Source organism: Syngnathus scovelli, chromosome 10, assembly GCF_024217435.2.
Source record: "Syngnathus scovelli strain Florida chromosome 10, RoL_Ssco_1.2, whole genome shotgun sequence".
NCBI lineage: Eukaryota > Metazoa > Chordata > Actinopteri > Syngnathiformes > Syngnathidae > Syngnathus > Syngnathus scovelli.
In genome coordinates, this window is record NC_090856.1 from 1,405,149 (window position 1) to 1,423,795 (window position 18,647).

Genomic DNA, 18,647 nt, shown 5'->3' on the forward strand with positions numbered 1-18,647 from the left:
TAGGCATATATATGCATACATGTTATTTAAAACCTACTATAAGAAAATCGTAAATCTACATTCTGGCTTACATAGTTTACGTCAAGAGACGGAACATATTCACTGACTGATCCGTTGATGCACAGGAAGGCAGTTCACTCATCGTCTCGCAAACGGGAAAACCAGGATTGATTCGTTCCCTCACTGATCCGTTCTCGCGGTGAACTGGAAATGCAAATCACTCACTGAGTGATTCACTCACTGAGTGATTCACTCGTTCGTTGGTGAACAAATCTGAGATTGAACGAATCTCAATTGACAATTCCTTCGTGAACGGGACGTTACGTCACTGACTCGTAAAGTCCCTCCTCCATGTAACGCTCGCTGGCGCTGCTGATTGGCTGATTTTCTTCTTCGTTTTGTTTTATGGCGGGGTAGCACCAGCTTCAATGGGCATTACTGACATCTACTGGTTGAAGTTATATATGAAAGGAAAAAAAAGAACGAATCACGATTCGTTCACTCTCGTTCACTGAAAAGATTTGTTCTTTGTGAACGAATCGTTCACTCACCAGCCAACACTAGCTATCAGGCAACCCTTTCCACAGTAGTCACCATGACAGGCGACCACCTGGTAGCGTCAGTGTGCGGAGCGCCGTTGGACGATCAGGAGAAGAAGATTTTAATTGACGGCTGTGACGTCAGAGCTTTAGGTCAATTGAAGACAGGTGTGCTCGCTCAAAGGGAGTTATCATATGCAGGTGCCACCGAGCGCGTGGCGGAGCGGCGGACGGTTTCTCAGGTGAGCGAGCATGCTAGCAAATGTTTGTCGTCTCCTGCCGTTTTTCACGACGGACGCCGTGTTTGTTGCACGATTGGCACGCTTTGTTGGAGGTAAATTGTAGGCCGCAGGCAATTCAGCCCGTGCGCAAATGTTTGCAGTTTCTTACGATGCCATTTTTTATTTCTTGCAGGATTTTCGCTGTCCAGGGAGTGCACGCCACACTCGACGTTGCGTCGCGTCGTTGCGCGTTTTGGTCGTTTTGCCGCTACGGTATTTCAAATGTCTTTCGCGTTTTTTTGTTTGTTCTTTTTTTGAATCCTGGCCAGCGTTTTTTCATTGGTTTGTGGAAGGTTCGTAAATGACGCCGCCGATAAGCGCGTGTTTGTCTGACTATAGGAAATGTTAGTTTGACTCTAGCCAACTAAACAATTTTTTTATTATTTTATATAATGCGTGTGCGATTTCCGTGTTATGCAAACTGATAAATGTAACGAATTTGTTACGTCATGTCCAAATCAGAGCAAAGCCATTCAAAGATGGCGCCCGCCCGCCCTCGTTCCGTTACGCAACAAACATTTGCGCCGGTTATTTTCTCCCGTTTTGGACGCGCTAACCCGGATCATCCATCTGTCCAATGTGAGGTGAGTTGATGAATGATGAAATTAAAATATGAAGTATAATCCTGAATAATTATCATAATTTACTACAATATAATGATTATATATTTTTTCAACTGCAAATCTCTACTTATGTATAAAATTAAAATATATCCATTTTTGTTGCAATAATTTCTGTTTGTCTTTTGTAGCACTAGAAAAGGCTGCCTAGCCAGCAAACTCTCTCTCTCTCTCTCTCTCTCTCTCTCTCTCTCTCGCTCTCTCTCTCTCTCTCTCTCTCTCTCACACAAAGCAAGCAGGAGGCTCTTGAGGAGCTATTTCAGTGATGCTGAGGACACTAAGGAGGAAGAGTAGTCCTAAATCAGGTGAAAACCTGTTTTTGTCAAGTTTCAGCTTCCCAACACACAATGTTTGTCGCGTTTTAGCTTCCCAGCACACAATTAATGGCTGTCTGTGTTATTGTAGGCTGCAAGAGGAGCTGAATGGGAAAAGTACAATTCCATATGAAAGGGCGCAATGGCCTATCCAAGGGCGCAATGGCCTATCCAAGGGCGCCATGGCCTATCCAACGGAGCCATGGCCTATCCAAAGGAGCCATGGCCTATCCAAAGGAGCCATGGCCTATCCAAAGGAGCCATGGCCTATCCAAAGGAGCCATGGCCTATCCAAAGGAGCAATGCCACATCCAAAGGAGCCAAAGGAGCAATGCCACATCCAAAGGAGCAATGCCACATCCAAAGGAGCAATGCCACATCCAAAGGAGCAATGCCACATCCAAAGGAGCAATGCCACATCCAAAGGAGCAATGCCACATCCAAAGGAGCAATGCCACATCCAAAGGAGCAATGCCACATCCATAGGAGCAATGCCACATCCATAGGAGCAAGCCCACATCCATATGAACAATGCCATATCCAAAAGAGCAATGCTATATCAAGTCAAGAATCAAGCAGCACCCTGCAAAAGTCGACGTGTGCGGATCATGTGCCCAGGAGGGGGCAGTGTGGTTGCCTTTGGTTATGGGTGCACGACGGAAAGGTTGCAGGTGTGGCCAGTGTTTGGGGGTCTGACGGTTGGTCTTGCTTAAGAGGTTGTGGCTTATCTGGATCCAGCGGTGTCTTGCACTTGGTTGCCATTGATGGCTCACTTGGGGGAGGACGTGGTGACTTGGATGGAGACCAAACTAAACTTTGACGTGGATCTGAATGTTCAATTTTGCCATATGATGTGTACCATTTTGTCTTTTTCTAACCCGCCACTGTTGTACTTGCTGCCTTCTTTGTTCTCCCCCCTCGGTGTAGGGCGGCGTTGGAGCGAGCCGATTCCGAATGTCCAATTTTGCAATTTGACTTGTACCATTTTGTCTTTTTCTAACCTGTCACTGTTGCACTTCATCTAACCCTAACCTACCACCACTGTGGTACTTGCGTTCTTTGTTCTCCCCTAGATGTTGGAGCGAGACAGTCACATTGTGTGTCTTTTTCTAACCTACCACTGTCGTGCTTGATCGAAGCCTAATCTACCACTGTGCGTCCTTTGTTCTCTAGGTGTAGGGGGCGGTGTTTGGGCGAGCCGGTCCACGAGGAAGACGTAATGATGCGAGCAGCGCCCAACTCATTGCATGTTCTGCCGTTTACAGGCCGGACGCAAAAAGGGGGGGAGGGGGCGCACGGCCCGATCCGACCCGGCGACGGTCACCAAAAGCAGCTAGTCGCTGTGCTCAAGTAAGCACCGACGACTTGGGGTGCTCTTTGAGTTTCTAACATGTTTCTGTTTCTGCAGATGGCGACCGGGACGTGAGACAATCTGATCAGAGGTGGACTGACTGCTGTGGCATTGATCTGAAGTCGCCAAGTTCTGAGGGAGACCCGCTTCCCTGGAGGCGTCGACCTGCGCAGCTTGAACGTGTGAAATGGATTTTTAATTTTTTATTAAATTACACCAGCGGTGTCCCAATGTCTGCTTGAGGGCTGCATACTGAAACAAATTGAGAATTCTTTGACACCAATTCATTCAATCAATCACGAAATGTTGCCATTGACATTTTGTGCTACAAAGCAGTGTTGCGTTCATTCGTGTGGTGTGTTGATCAAGTTGCCCCGAGGCTGCCATTTGGACACCAATGGTGACATGTGTGTAGGGCTGCACGTGTATTGGAAAACTGCCATATGGTGGTCTAGGTTATTGACATGCACTTCAAGACAGCAAAGATTTGTTTTTTCATATCTCAAATGAAACATGTCTTCTTGCCTAACTATTTGTAATGAGTTAAGACGATAAGTCATTGATGTAAGTTAAAGTTAACTAATCTAACTGATCTCATTGCGATCAAATAGTTAACCTCCATCCAAGAATTTTGCACAACTTGCCTCAATGCAGTGGTCTGGCCCAATACTGCCATGTCATTGATTTTCCAAAATATTGTGCAGCCCTCATTGAGTGCCAAACGCGCAGCGACGGGAAGCGCAAGCGACCGCGCAGCGACGGGAAGCGCAAGCGACCGCGCAGCGACGGGAAGCGCAAGCGACCGCGCAGCGACGGGAAGCGCAAGCGACCGCGCAGCGACGGGAAGCGCAAGCGACTGCAAGCGACTGCAAGCGACGGCTAGCGCAAGCGACTGCAAGCGCAAGCGACCGCGCAAGCGACGGCTAGCGCAAGCGACGGCTAGCGCAAGCGACGGCTAGCGCAAGCGACCGCGCAGCGAGACTTTTGTGCTTGTCTTGCAAGGTGGAAGAGACGATGTATGAAACGAAGAGCCGGTGGACGGAGGCCACCAGACCCGCGATTGGTGAGCGGGTTGCAAAGGAAGGAATCACCCAAAGAAAGCAGTCGCCAAGTGTTGAAGAGGAGACTGATGCATGACTGGCCAAGGCTGGCCAGAGGCGGTGACATGGCAATCCCATCTGCAAGCGTAGTGTACACACTTGTTGGTTTTAATTTGATTTCCTTATTTTTCTGCCTTTCAGCTGGCAGCGGATGGGGCGAGCGCCAGCCTGCACCGAGAGGGACTGGGCTGCACCCACAAGACCAGGGAGGGGGCAGGTAATGAGTACGTTGACAGAAGTGAACCGCATGCAACTGAGTGCCGTTTGTCTTTTTGCACTTGTGCGAGGCGAAAGACGAGTCCAACACCGGCCGAAGCAGACCTGGACCTTGGCCCGTGACGAGCGGCCCACACGAGACTGATGGGTGCGGATGCAGCCAGCGTTTCGGGGGAGTATGACTTTGTTTTTTCTTTTGCGCTTTCCCTACCCCTGTTTGAATAGGGTAACGAGTAGCACGCACGGGCATTTGGGTTGCTGTGACCCTCTAGATACGAATTGGCAAAGTAGACACCCTCTCCCTCCCTCCCTCCCTCCCCCCTCTCTCTCGCTCTCTTTCTCCAATGTGCCCGGCAGTACCTGCATGGCCTGGTGCACTCAGGGTGGAACGTGGCTATACCTTGCCCTTTGTGGAATACCAGGGTATAATGTCTGCCAGACTGGGTCCCAGTGTCGTCGACGGTGTCGAGGACGAGGAGATTCTTCGTGACGCTCTCCGTGACGTCACGTTTTCCTATTTTTCCCTCTCGGGGCCAAGCCAGCTCTACTCAGAGGGAACTGGCCGGTTGCGCTTAAGTGCGCACCAAAGCCTCTTCTCATCTCCCCTCGCTCTCTCCCTCCCTCCCTCCCTCCCTTATTAGAGGGTAATAATAAAAAACTTTATTTGTAGAGCACCTTTCATACAAGAAATGCAGCTCAAAGCACTTTACAACAAAGAAAGAAATTATAAGCATTGAATTCTTCATATAGGAACAGACAAAAAGAAAACAAAAACATTCATGTATGCATACGGAATTAATAAAGGGAGCTTAAAATAGGAGCACGCTTTAATAGACAGGTAATGAGTACGTCCACAGAAGTGAACCGCATGCAACAGAGTGCCGTTTTTCTTTTTGCAGTGGCACGAGGCGGAGGATGAGTCCAAACGTCGAATACCGGCCGGGCGGGGAGGAGCCAACCATGGGCCGACCTTCGCCCGTGATGAGCGGCCGACACGAGACGGACGGGTGCGGATGCGGCGAGGGCAAAGCGCCCAGCCAGCATTTAAGGAGAGTATGACTTTGTTGTTTCTTTTGTCCTTTCTTTCTTTCCCTCCCTCCACTTTTTCACTGGGTGTGCACACTGGCTGTCTGCATGATGCCTCTTTCTTTCTCTCTCAGCGCTGCGTCATTTTGCAATATTGTTGTTTTACTGTTGTTTTTTTTAATCATGAAATGAACTGTTTGTACTGTAATTGTGTGTCTGTGTACCACTGAACTGCAATTAAACTGAACTGAATTCAAGTGGTCCATATTAAACATTGGCATTGGCAGTCTATCGTGCATACAAACTGGAATCATTTGAGACATTCTCAATGACAAGACAATTGTGAAGTTAGGCTGAAACAAAATTGACTTGTTAAATATGCAGTGTCAGGCTTTTTATTTATTTTAACTACACAAAGAAAAGCTGGATGCATTCTAAATTGTTGACAAAAGCCAAGTAGCCAGACACCCATAGATGCAAACGACAAGCGTACAAACGGTCTCTGTTGCGATCAATAAGTCATCTTTGGCAACCCTGCTTTAAAATGGCCACCAAGCTCAGAATCTTGCAGAATGTTGGTACATTTTTCTGTATGAATAAAAGCTGTTATTTTAATGTAGTCAGAGCCGTTTTTTTTGAATCGTCATGCAGCATGCGGGCATTCTTGTGAATAAAATCAACTGTGGTGTGTTTGCTTCCTGTTGGTGGTCTTGTAAATAAAGTCAACTTTGGTGTCGGTCATCATTCGCGATGTGGCTCAATCGATGTTGCTTCTCTTGAATGTGAAACTTATTGCATGTTTTGTTACAGGGCTTGATGTCTTCATTGGCTGTCGGACTACAAAAAAGGCCGTTGCTGTACAGTCCAGGTTGCTGCTAAAGTCAATTGAATTTATAAACATAGCGTGTAACTTCCGGGACTTTAGCGTTCAATTCAAAGCAGAGTTTCGGAACTACACGGCCAGCCTCGGCACATGTACTGGGTGGTAGCACCCAGTTCAGAGTAAAGTAAAGGCCAGAGTGGTCTTATTCATAGCGGCATCCTTATGAAATTGACCATATCAGAAAGGCTAGATGAATTCCAAGTGCTGCCACCGACTAGCAGCATATTTGCCTCAACCTGTCTGATGCTGGCTCAATGCGATGCACCTTTCGTTGTTTTGCCCAAAACAACCTAAGAAATAAAGAAGTACTGCCAATGCGCATGTGTGTTAAAAGTACAAAACACTCATTTGCATGATAGACCACGTGCTAGATATTTGCCTCAACCTGTCTGATGCTCTATTTACCTCTGCGTGATCATTTTTAACGATTTTAATCATTTTAATTAAGTACGTTACAAATGGTTGGGTGGCGGGTCAGAGCTTGCTTTGACAAAGGAAGTGTAAGGCGCTCCTTCCCTCCGCTAGCCTATGGGAGGTCCTTGGGCTAGACTGAGTACCCATTTAGCCCCCCCTTGTCAGGGTCACGATGAAGCCACGGGAAGCAGGTGGTGGATGAAATTTGAAGGCAGCCAGAGAGTATCTTTGTTACTGGTTTTGGACTTCGTCGTGCTGAGCAGAGGATACCCTTAGGTACAATGGTCAGGACAGCCGCCCAGTATGGGCACTGCTCGGACAGAAAGCCATGGAAAGACATTCAATTCTTTGGATGACAGAAGACTGGAGGGCCGTGGCCGTCAATGCCTTTTCCAGGCAAGACACCTGATGATGATGACAAATGATAGGCGCCCCAATTAGACAGCTGGGTCAATGTGACCCGTCTTTTGCGGTTTGTTCTGCCCAAAGCAACCTAACAAATACACATAAGCACTGCCGCCATCTCGACAATGTGCATGTCTCTCAAAAGTACAAAGCAAACAAGTTCATTTGTATAATACACTTCTAAACCACACGCTAAAATAATTCATGTGATGCAGAAAGTCTTCTGTAGCTTGCTATGATTTGCCAATTTGAGCAATGACGTATCCGGACCCGAGGCTGGGGGTTGCCCGTCCATGTGCCTAATCGCTCGGGCATTGATACATCAGCAATGCTTCTTTCTAGGTCTCCTCATGTCCTCAGCACTGCAAACCTTTGTGCCGGTACACCATATGAAGTAAATGACGGAATGTTTTTTTATTTTTTATTATTATTACACCTCCTCTAATGTGTATCAAGCATACCAGATCGTGTTTTAGAACAGCCTAGAATAGTAAATTACAAAAAGTTAAAAAAAAAACTTGTAAAGTCGTAAAAAGTTATTAATTTACTTATTAATCGCTGAAAGTACAGGTAAGCGTCTGCCTACTCGTAGCCATCGCAATGTAGCGGATACCGCAGGGCGGCATATGCAGTAGGGAGCGCAGGCGGCAGAGAGCGCAGGCGGCATGGTGGGCAGAGAGCGCAGGCGGCATGTAGCGCAGGCGGCGCAGGCGGCGCACCCAGCATGGGGCGCAAGCAGCAAGGGTGGGGAATCGAACCCTGGATCTCAGGTGTTCAAGCGCAGCGACGGAGCCACTCGCCAAGCGTGGCGAGCTCGGCAGTCACCCCGCTTTCACTTCGAGTCATTCTTAGACGTTCAGTATTGCGCTCCGCGCGCGATGGGTAAGTACAAAAGGGAACAGACCGCCGCCGGCTGTCAGGTCACACTGGCCGACCGGTTAGTGACACGGCCTCTTGCCCCGTACAGTCCTGGTTCGATCCCAGGGGTGAGCACATTCACCGGGCCACTTTTGTGGGTGTCTGGATACATGCATATAGATTGCATATCCAAGTATTTATTTATGTGTAAACGCCCAGTGTGGCCCCGCCCGGAAGTGGGCGGAGCGGTGCAGCTGGCCCCGCCCCCATCGAAATGGCCCCGCCCCTGGCCCCGCCCCCTGCCCTACTAAATGACAGTAGGGTAGGGGGCGGGGCGAAGCCCCGCCCCCTGCCCTACTAAATGACAGTAGGGCAGGGGGCGGGGCGAAGCCCCGCCCCCTGCCCCATCAAAAGACAATTAAAAGTGTATTGAAAGACAGTAGGGTAGGGGGCGGGGCGAAGCCCCGCCCCCTACCCTACTGTCTTTCAATACACTATTAAAAGACAGTAGGGTAGGGGGCGGGGCGAAGCCCCGCCCCCTACCCTACTGTCTTTTAATAGTGTTCAATTCAATTTCAATACACTATTAAAAGACAGTAGGGTAGGGGGCGGGGCTTCGCCCCGCCCCCTACCCTACTGTCTTAATAGTGTATTGAAAGACAGTAGGGTAGGGGGCGGGGCGAAGCCCCGCCCCCTACCCTACTGTCTTTCAATACACTTTTAATTGTCTTTTGATGGGGCAGGGGGCGGGGCTTCGCCCCGCCCCCTGCCCTACTGTCATTTAGTAGGGCAGGGGGCGGGGCTTCGCCCCGCCCCCTACCCTACTGTCATTTAGTAGGGCAGGGGGCGGGGCGAAGCCCCGCCCCCTGCCCTACTGTCATTTAGTAGGGCAGGGGGCGGGGCGAAGCCCCGCCCCCTGCCCCATCAAAAGACAATTAAAAGTGTATTGAAAGACAGTAGGGTAGGGGGCGGGGCTTCGCCCCGCCCCCTACCCTACTGTCTTTCAATACACTATTAAGACAGTAGGGTAGGGGGCGGGGCGAAGCCCCGCCCCCTACCCTACTGTCTTTTAATAGTGTATTGAAATTGAATTGAACACTATTAAAAGACAGTAGGGTAGGGGGCGGGGCTTCGCCCCGCCCCCTACCCTACTGTCTTTTAATAGTGTATTGAAAGACAGTAGGGTAGGGGGCGGGGCTTCGCCCCGCCCCCTACCCTACTGTCTTTCAATACACTTTTAATTGTCTTTTGATGGGGCAGGGGGCGGGGCTTCGCCCCGCCCCCTGCCCTACTGTCATTTAGTAGGGCAGGGGGCGGGGCTTCGCCCCGCCCCCTACCCTACTGTCATTTAGTAGGGCAGGGGGCGGGGCTTCGCCCCGCCCCCTGCCCTACTGTCATTTAGTAGGGCAGGGGGCGGGGCTTCGCCCCGCCCCCTGCCCTACTGTCATTTAGTAGGGCAGGGGGCGGGGCTTCGCCCCGCCCCCTACCCTACTGTCATTTAGTAGGGCAGGGGGCGGGGCCAGGGGCGGGGCCATTTCGATGGGGGCGGGGCCAGCTGCACCGCTCCGCCCACTTCCGGGCGGGGCCACACTGGGCGTTTACACATAAATAAATACTTGGATATGCAATCTATATGCATGTATCCAGACACCCACAAAAGTGGCCCGGTGAATGTGCTCACCCCTGGGATCGAACCAGGACTGTACGGGGCAAGAGGCCGTGTCACTAACCGGTCGGCCAGTGTGACCTGACAGCCGGCGGCGGTCTGTTCCCTTTTGTACTTACCCATCGCGCGCGGAGCGCAATACTGAACGTCTAAGAATGACTCGAAGTGAAAGCGGGGTGACTGCCGAGCTCGCCACGCTTGGCGAGTGGCTCCGTCGCTGCGCTTGAACACCTGAGATCCAGGGTTCGATTCCCCACCCTTGCTGCTTGCGCCCCATGCTGGGTGCGCCGCCTGCGCCGCCTGCGCTACATGCCGCCTGCGCTCTCTGCCCACCATGCCGCCTGCGCTCTCTGCCGCCTGCGCTCCCTACTGCATATGCCGCCCTGCGGTATCCGCTACATTGCGATGGCTACGAGTAGGCAGACGCTTACCTGTACTTTCAGCGATTAATAAGTAAATTAATAACTTTTTACGACTTTACAAGTTTTTTTTTTAACTTTTTGTAATTTACTATTCTAGGCTGTTCTAAAACACGATCTGGTATGCTTGATACACATTAGAGGAGGTGTAATAATAATAAAAAATAAAAAAACATTCCGTCATTTACTTCATATGGTGTACCGGCACAAAGGTTTGCAGTGCTGAGGACATGAGGAGACCTAGAAAGAAGCATTGCTGATGTATCAATGCCCGAGCGATTAGGCACATGGACGGGCAACCCCCAGCCTCGGGTCCGGATACGTCATTGCTCAAATTGGCAAATCATAGCAAGCTACAGAAGACTTTCTGCATCACATGAATTATTTTAGCGTGTGGTTTAGAAGTGTATTATACAAATGAACTTGTTTGCTTTGTACTTTTGAGAGACATGCACATTGTCGAGATGGCGGCAGTGCTTATGTGTATTTGTTAGGTTGCTTTGGGCAGAACAAACCGCAAAAGACGGGTCACATTGACCCAGCTGTCTAATTGGGGCGCCTATCATTTGTCATCATCATCAGGTGTCTTGCCTGGAAAAGGCATTGACGGCCACGGCCCTCCAGTCTTCTGTCATCCAAAGAATTGAATGTCTTTCCATGGCTTTCTGTCCGAGCAGTGCCCATACTGGGCGGCTGTCCTGACCATTGTACCTAAGGGTATCCTCTGCTCAGCACGACGAAGTCCAAAACCAGTAACAAAGATACTCTCTGGCTGCCTTCAAATTTCATCCACCACCTGCTTCCCGTGGCTTCATCGTGACCCTGACAAGGGGGGGCTAAATGGGTACTCAGTCTAGCCCAAGGACCTCCCATAGGCTAGCGGAGGGAAGGAGCGCCTTACACTTCCTTTGTCAAAGCAAGCTCTGACCCGCCACCCAACCATTTGTAACGTACTTAATTAAAATGATTAAAATCGTTAAAAATGATCACGCAGAGGTAAATAGAGCATCAGACAGGTTGAGGCAAATATCTAGCACGTGGTCTATCATGCAAATGAGTGTTTTGTACTTTTAACACACATGCGCATTGGCAGTACTTCTTTATTTCTTAGGTTGTTTTGGGCAAAACAACGAAAGGTGCATCGCATTGAGCCAGCATCAGACAGGTTGAGGCAAATATGCTGCTAGTCGGTGGCAGCACTTGGAATTCATCTAGCCTTTCTGATATGGTCAATTTCATAAGGATGCCGCTATGAATAAGACCACTCTGGCCTTTACTTTACTCTGAACTGGGTGCTACCACCCAGTACATGTGCCGAGGCTGGCCGTGTAGTTCCGAAACTCTGCTTTGAATTGAACGCTAAAGTCCCGGAAGTTACACGCTATGTTTATAAATTCAATTGACTTTAGCAGCAACCTGGACTGTACAGCAACGGCCTTTTTTGTAGTCCGACAGCCAATGAAGACATCAAGCCCTGTAACAAAACATGCAATAAGTTTCACATTCAAGAGAAGCAACATCGATTGAGCCACATCGCGAATGATGACCGACACCAAAGTTGACTTTATTTACAAGACCACCAACAGGAAGCAAACACACCACAGTTGATTTTATTCACAAGAATGCCCGCATGCTGCATGACGATTCAAAAAAAACGGCTCTGACTACATTAAAATAACAGCTTTTATTCATACAGAAAAATGTACCAACATTCTGCAAGATTCTGAGCTTGGTGGCCATTTTAAAGCAGGGTTGCCAAAGATGACTTATTGATCGCAACAGAGACCGTTTGTACGCTTGTCGTTTGCATCTATGGGTGTCTGGCTACTTGGCTTTTGTCAACAATTTAGAATGCATCCAGCTTTTCTTTGTGTAGTTAAAATAAATAAAAAGCCTGACACTGCATATTTAACAAGTCAATTTTGTTTCAGCCTAACTTCACAATTGTCTTGTCATTGAGAATGTCTCAAATGATTCCAGTTTGTATGCACGATAGACTGCCAATGCCAATGTTTAATATGGACCACTTGAATTCAGTTCAGTTTAATTGCAGTTCAGTGGTACACAGACACACAATTACAGTACAAACAGTTCATTTCATGATTAAAAAAAACAACAGTAAAACAACAATATTGCAAAATGACGCAGCGCTGAGAGAGAAAGAAAGAGGCATCATGCAGACAGCCAGTGTGCACACCCAGTGAAAAAGTGGAGGGAGGGAAAGAAAGAAAGGACAAAAGAAACAACAAAGTCATACTCTCCTTAAATGCTGGCTGGGCGCTTTGCCCTCGCCGCATCCGCACCCGTCCGTCTCGTGTCGGCCGCTCATCACGGGCGAAGGTCGGCCCATGGTTGGCTCCTCCCCGCCCGGCCGGTATTCGACGTTTGGACTCATCCTCCGCCTCGTGCCACTGCAAAAAGAAAAACGGCACTCTGTTGCATGCGGTTCACTTCTGTGGACGTACTCATTACCTGTCTATTAAAGCGTGCTCCTATTTTAAGCTCCCTTTATTAATTCCGTATGCATACATGAATGTTTTTGTTTTCTTTTTGTCTGTTCCTATATGAAGAATTCAATGCTTATAATTTCTTTCTTTGTTGTAAAGTGCTTTGAGCTGCATTTCTTGTATGAAAGGTGCTCTACAAATAAAGTTTTTTATTATTACCCTCTAATAAGGGAGGGAGGGAGGGAGGGAGAGAGCGAGGGGAGATGAGAAGAGGCTTTGGTGCGCACTTAAGCGCAACCGGCCAGTTCCCTCTGAGTAGAGCTGGCTTGGCCCCGAGAGGGAAAAATAGGAAAACGTGACGTCACGGAGAGCGTCACGAAGAATCTCCTCGTCCTCGACACCGTCGACGACACTGGGACCCAGTCTGGCAGACATTATACCCTGGTATTCCACAAAGGGCAAGGTATAGCCACGTTCCACCCTGAGTGCACCAGGCCATGCAGGTACTGCCGGGCACATTGGAGAAAGAGAGCGAGAGAGAGGGGGGAGGGAGGGAGGGAGGGAGAGGGTGTCTACTTTGCCAATTCGTATCTAGAGGGTCACAGCAACCCAAATGCCCGTGCGTGCTACTCGTTACCCTATTCAAACAGGGGTAGGGAAAGCGCAAAAGAAAAAACAAAGTCATACTCCCCCGAAACGCTGGCTGCATCCGCACCCATCAGTCTCGTGTGGGCCGCTCGTCACGGGCCAAGGTCCAGGTCTGCTTCGGCCGGTGTTGGACTCGTCTTTCGCCTCGCACAAGTGCAAAAAGACAAACGGCACTCAGTTGCATGCGGTTCACTTCTGTCAACGTACTCATTACCTGCCCCCTCCCTGGTCTTGTGGGTGCAGCCCAGTCCCTCTCGGTGCAGGCTGGCGCTCGCCCCATCCGCTGCCAGCTGAAAGGCAGAAAAATAAGGAAATCAAATTAAAACCAACAAGTGTGTACACTACGCTTGCAGATGGGATTGCCATGTCACCGCCTCTGGCCAGCCTTGGCCAGTCATGCATCAGTCTCCTCTTCAACACTTGGCGACTGCTTTCTTTGGGTGATTCCTTCCTTTGCAACCCGCTCACCAATCGCGGGTCTGGTGGCCTCCGTCCACCGGCTCTTCGTTTCATACATCGTCTCTTCCACCTTGCAAGACAAGCACAAAAGTCTCGCTGCGCGGTCGCTTGCGCTAGCCGTCGCTTGCGCTAGCCGTCGCTTGCGCTAGCCGTCGCTTGCGCGGTCGCTTGCGCTTGCAGTCGCTTGCGCTAGCCGTCGCTTGCAGTCGCTTGCAGTCGCTTGCGCTTCCCGTCGCTGCGCGGTCGCTTGCGCTTCCCGTCGCTGCGCGGTCGCTTGCGCTTCCCGTCGCTGCGCGGTCGCTTGCGCTTCCCGTCGCTGCGCGGTCGCTTGCGCTTCCCGTCGCTGCGCGTTTGGCACTCAATGAGGGCTGCACAATATTTTGGAAAATCAATGACATGGCAGTATTGGGCCAGACCACTGCATTGAGGCAAGTTGTGCAAAATTCTTGGATGGAGGTTAACTATTTGATCGCAATGAGATCAGTTAGATTAGTTAACTTTAACTTACATCAATGACTTATCGTCTTAACTCATTACAAATAGTTAGGCAAGAAGACATGTTTCATTTGAGATATGAAAAAACAAATCTTTGCTGTCTTGAAGTGCATGTCAATAACCTAGACCACCATATGGCAGTTTTCCAATACACGTGCAGCCCTACACACATGTCACCATTGGTGTCCAAATGGCAGCCTCGGGGCAACTTGATCAACACACCACACGAATGAACGCAACACTGCTTTGTAGCACAAAATGTCAATGGCAACATTTCGTGATTGATTGAATGAATTGGTGTCAAAGAATTCTCAATTTGTTTCAGTATGCAGCCCTCAAGCAGACATTGGGACACCGCTGGTGTAATTTAATAAAAAATTAAAAATCCATTTCACACGTTCAAGCTGCGCAGGTCGACGCCTCCAGGGAAGCGGGTCTCCCTCAGAACTTGGCGACTTCAGATCAATGCCACAGCAGTCAGTCCACCTCTGATCAGATTGTCTCACGTCCCGGTCGCCATCTGCAGAAACAGAAACATGTTAGAAACTCAAAGAGCACCCCAAGTCGTCGGTGCTTACTTGAGCACAGCGACTAGCTGCTTTTGGTGACCGTCGCCGGGTCGGATCGGGCCGTGCGCCCCCTCCCCCCCTTTTTGCGTCCGGCCTGTAAACGGCAGAACATGCAATGAGTTGGGCGCTGCTCGCATCATTACGTCTTCCTCGTGGACCGGCTCGCCCAAACACCGCCCCCTACACCTAGAGAACAAAGGACGCACAGTGGTAGATTAGGCTTCGATCAAGCACGACAGTGGTAGGTTAGAAAAAGACACACAATGTGACTGTCTCGCTCCAACATCTAGGGGAGAACAAAGAACGCAAGTACCACAGTGGTGGTAGGTTAGGGTTAGATGAAGTGCAACAGTGACAGGTTAGAAAAAGACAAAATGGTACAAGTCAAATTGCAAAATTGGACATTCGGAATCGGCTCGCTCCAACGCCGCCCTACACCGAGGGGGGAGAACAAAGAAGGCAGCAAGTACAACAGTGGCGGGTTAGAAAAAGACAAAATGGTACACATCATATGGCAAAATTGAACATTCAGATCCACGTCAAAGTTTAGTTTGGTCTCCATCCAAGTCACCACGTCCTCCCCCAAGTGAGCCATCAATGGCAACCAAGTGCAAGACACCGCTGGATCCAGATAAGCCACAACCTCTTAAGCAAGACCAACCGTCAGACCCCCAAACACTGGCCACACCTGCAACCTTTCCGTCGTGCACCCATAACCAAAGGCAACCACACTGCCCCCTCCTGGGCACATGATCCGCACACGTCGACTTTTGCAGGGTGCTGCTTGATTCTTGACTTGATATAGCATTGCTCTTTTGGATATGGCATTGTTCATATGGATGTGGGCTTGCTCCTATGGATGTGGCATTGCTCCTATGGATGTGGCATTGCTCCTTTGGATGTGGCATTGCTCCTTTGGATGTGGCATTGCTCCTTTGGATGTGGCATTGCTCCTTTGGATGTGGCATTGCTCCTTTGGATGTGGCATTGCTCCTTTGGATGTGGCATTGCTCCTTTGGATGTGGCATTGCTCCTTTGGCTCCTTTGGATGTGGCATTGCTCCTTTGGATAGGCCATGGCTCCTTTGGATAGGCCATGGCTCCTTTGGATAGGCCATGGCTCCTTTGGATAGGCCATGGCTCCTTTGGATAGGCCATGGCTCCGTTGGATAGGCCATGGCGCCCTTGGATCGGCCATTGCGCCCTTGGATAGGCCATTGCGCCCTTTCATATGGAATTGTACTTTTCCCATTCAGCTCCTCTTGCAGCCTACAATAACACAGACAGCCATTAATTGTGTGCTGGGAAGCTAAAACGCGACAAACATTGTGTGTTGGGAAGCTGAAACTTGACAAAAACAGGTTTTCACCTGATTTAGGACTACTCTTCCTCCTTAGTGTCCTCAGCATCACTGAAATAGCTCCTCAAGAGCCTCCTGCTTGCTTTGTGTGAGAGAGAGAGAGAGAGAGAGAGAGAGCGAGAGAGAGAGAGAGAGAGAGAGAGAGAGAGAGAGAGTTTGCTGGCTAGGCAGCCTTTTCTAGTGCTACAAAAGACAAACAGAAATTATTGCAACAAAAATGGATATATTTTAATTTTATACATAAGTAGAGATTTGCAGTTGAAAAAATATATAATCATTATATTGTAGTAAATTATGATAATTATTCAGGATTATACTTCATATTTTAATTTCATCATTCATCAACTCACCTCACATTGGACAGATGGATGATCCGGGTTAGCGCGTCCAAAACGGGAGAAAATAACCGGCGCAAATGTTTGTTGCGTAACGGAACGAGGGCGGGCGGGCGCCATCTTTGAATGGCTTTGCTCTGATTTGGACATGACGTAACAAATTCGTTACATTTATCAGTTTGCATAACACGGAAATCGCACACGCATTATATAAAATAATAAAAAAATTGTTTAGTTGGCTAGAGTCAAACTAACATTTCCTATAGTCAGACAAACACGCGCTTATCGGCGGCGTCATTTACGAACCTTCCACAAACCAATGAAAAAACGCTGGCCAGGATAAAAAAAAAGAACAAACAAAAAAACGCGAAAGACATTTGAAATACCGTAGCGGCAAAACGACCAAAACGCGCAACGACGCGACGCAACGTCGAGTGTGGCGTGCACTCCCTGGACAGCGAAAATCCTGCAAGAAATAAAAAATGGCATCGTAAGAAACTGCAAACATTTGCGCACGGGCTGAATTGCCTGCGGCCTACAATTTACCTCCAACAAAGCGTGCCAATCGTGCAACAAACACGGCGTCCGTCGTGAAAAACGGCAGGAGACGACAAACATTTGCTAGCATGCTCGCTCACCTGAGAAACCGTCCGCCGCGCCGCCACGCGCTTGGTGGGACCTGCATATGATAACTCCCCTTGAGCGAGCACACCTGTCTTCAATTGACCTAAAGCCCCGACGTCACAGCCATCGATTCAAATCTTCTTCTCCTGATCGTTCAACGGCGCTCCGCATACTATCGCCACCAGGTGGTCGCCTGTCATAGTGACTACTGTGGAAAGGGTTGCTTCGGACTAGTGATGTGCATTCCAGTTCTTTTAGGTGAACGAATCTTTAGAATCAGGTTCACTCAAACGATTCGTTCGAACGAGTCGTTCAACAAATACAAAGTAGCATGCTTTTACTGATTAATAATGACCTTTTAATGTTAACAATACATTCAATGTGACACGAGAACTCCTTTTTTAGCACTTTTCAGTGCCCAGCCCCCCCCCCCCCCCCCACACACACACACACATCACCAATTGAAAATGAAATGAGTTGGGCAACTAAAATGAAGGTCGTAAATAAAGTTTGTCATCTTCTGTCCATTCTATATTCAGGTTGTGCTGCCATAAAACTAAAAGCACAAAGGCCTTTGATGTGTTGGACGGCAAGTGCCACATTTAGCTCAGAACGTCCCCTCCTTTCTTGTGTCGTCATTTATCAAGAAGAACAAGGAAAGGCTGACAAGAGTCGAGCGGGAAGAGGAAAAGTCCGAGCACAGAGACACGCAAAAGAAAGACGCAGAGACAGGCGCTTCTGACGCCGTTAACGGCGAGCAAATGTCGTCAGCGAGCAGCGAATGGGGAAGAAGGGTGACGGGTTCAAGAAAGAAATGTAAATATTTGATCAAGGCTCGATTGACAGGGGAACAAAAGCCACTGCGTTCAGCGCCTCAACTTGTTCCTGTCTCACAGCCTGGAGGAGGGAGACCTGGCTCACTCCATGTCTGCATAGTTTTGGGTGCTTGGGCTTTTTTTTTTTTTTGGCTCTCATCAAGCAACATTTGATTGGGAAATGCAGAGCCAAGCTGATCCCACAAATATTCAATGATGACATTCCATCCTCTCCACTCCCACATTCTGGAGGTAGCATCTGATAAACTTGCCCTGTGAGAGAGAGCAATGTCATCTTGTAAGTATTTTAATCTTGAAAATAAATGGTCTAAATCTAAGTCTTGTGGTGGACAATTATTATATTATATTATATATTATATTATAGTGAAAAGTGCCCCACCCGCCCTCACACACACCTCCTGATTGGCTGTTTGCTCTGTGACGTCATTTGGACACTCCATTAGGTACACCGCATAAAGTGGCCTGTTATTAGGTACACTTGAAAATGGCGGCGTACCTAATGGAGTGTCCGTGTGCTTCCCTCGTTAAGCGCACCTGCGTGAAAAGTTTTAGCCACTGCAGAACGTGAAAGTAGCTAAAACTTTTCACGAAGGTGCGCTTAACGAGGGTCACTTGGAAAACATATTGGAACGCGGCCCCCTCGAGGACTGGAGGTCGACACCCATGGTTTAAGTGAAAAGTGCCACACCCGCCCTCACCCTCACTTTCTGATTGGCTGTTTGATCTGTGTGTACCTAATAACTTTATGCATTTTTTTGTATGTGTCAAGAATGTATGTGTATT

At 48.9% G+C, this 18,647-nt stretch overlaps 2 long non-coding RNA genes across 5 annotated transcripts; one reads left to right on the forward strand and one right to left on the reverse strand.

Moving 5' to 3' along the window:
• Nucleotides 1-1,902: 1,902 nt before the first annotated feature.
• Nucleotides 1,903-6,645, forward strand: LOC137840712 (uncharacterized). Of its 3 annotated transcripts, XR_011087633.1 has the most exons (4): nt 1,903-3,104; nt 3,163-4,265; nt 4,347-4,422; nt 4,493-6,645. It is a non-coding gene; the product is annotated as an uncharacterized lncRNA (long non-coding RNA). The 3 variants fall into 3 exon arrangements; XR_011087632.1 differs by having other exon boundaries at nt 3,163-4,422; XR_011087634.1 differs by having other exon boundaries at nt 3,163-4,422; nt 5,321-6,645.
• A 4,538-nt stretch (nt 6,646-11,183) lies between these two features.
• LOC137840715 (uncharacterized) lies at nt 11,184-15,181 on the reverse strand. 2 transcript variants are annotated; one of them, XR_011087639.1, is made up of 4 exons: nt 14,720-15,181; nt 13,559-14,661; nt 13,402-13,477; nt 11,184-12,503 (listed from the first exon to the last, which is right to left on the reverse strand). It is a non-coding gene; the product is annotated as an uncharacterized lncRNA (long non-coding RNA). The 2 variants fall into 2 exon arrangements; XR_011087638.1 differs by having other exon boundaries at nt 11,184-13,331.
• Between the last annotated feature and the right edge of the window lie 3,466 nt (nt 15,182-18,647).